The following is a 1,300-nucleotide window of genomic DNA, read 5'->3' as shown; positions in this document are numbered from 1 at the left end:
ACGCGACTGGCATAATAAATGACATGCAGAAGCTTGTCATGCCTCTGTCCCAATACTGCACCAATGGCATGATCACTGGCATCACACATTAGCTCAAATGGTAATGTCCAGTCTGGTGCAGAAATGACTGGTGCTGTGACCAGCTTAGCTTTCAGCGTTTCAAACGCCTGCAGGCACTTTGTGTCAAACACAAATGGCGTGTCAGCAGCTAGCAGATTGCTTAGAGGTTTTGCGATTTTTGAAAAATCCTTTATAAACCTCCTATAGAATCCTGCATGCCCCAGAAAGCTTCTGATTGCCTTAACATTGGCAGGTGGTGGTAATTTTTCAATTACCTCTATTTTTGCTTGATCCACCTCTATTCCCTTGTTTGAGATTTTATGCCCAAGAACAATTCCTTCAGCACCATGAAGTGACACTTTTCCCAGTTTAAAACTAGGTTGGTTTCTTGGCATCTTTTCAGAACAAGTTTCAGGTGATCAAGACAGGAGCTGAATGAGTCTCCATATACTGAGAAGTCATCCATGAAGACTTCCAGAAATTTTTCCACCATGTCAGAGAAAATAGAGAGCATGCATCTCTGGAAGGTTGCAGGCGCATTGCATAGCCCAAAGGGCATCCTTCTATAAGCAAACACTCCAGATGGACATGTGAATGCTGTTTTCTCTTGATTCTGGGGATCCACTGCAATCTGGTTATAGCCTGAATAGCCTTCCAAAAAGCAGTAATAATCATGACCTGCTAGTCTTTCTAGCATCTGGTCTATGAATGGTAAAGGAAAATGATCCTTTCTGGTGGCTGTATTGAGCCTTCTGTAGTCAATACACATGCGCCACCCTGTAACTGTTCTTGTAGGAACCAGTTCATTTTTTTCATTATGAATCACTGTCATGCCTCCCTTTTTTTGGACGACTTGAACAGGGCTCACCCAGGGGCTATCAGAAATGGGATAAATAATCCCAGCCTCTAGTAATTTGGTGACCTCTTTCTGCACCACTTCCTTCATGGCTGGATTTAGCCGCCTCTGTGGTTGAACCACTGGTTTGGCATTATCCTCCAATAGGATTTTATGCATGCATCTAGCTGGGCTTATGCCCTTAAGGTCACCTATGGACCACCCAAGAGCTGTCTTGTGTGTCCTTAGCACTTGAATAAGTGCTTCCTCTTCCTGTGAATTTAAAGCAGAGCTTATGATCACTGGAAAAGTGTCACCTTCTCCCAAAAATGCGTATTTCAGAAGAAAGTTCAGAGGCTCTTTCATGTCCCCTGAATCCTCCAAATCAGGCTGAACATCTTTAAA

The sequence above is a fragment of the Arachis ipaensis genome, chromosome B5 (assembly GCF_059453495.1).
Source record: "Arachis ipaensis isolate K30076 ecotype BB chromosome B5, ASM5945349v1, whole genome shotgun sequence".
NCBI lineage: Eukaryota > Viridiplantae > Streptophyta > Magnoliopsida > Fabales > Fabaceae > Arachis > Arachis ipaensis.
This window is presented reverse-complemented; position numbering follows the sequence as displayed.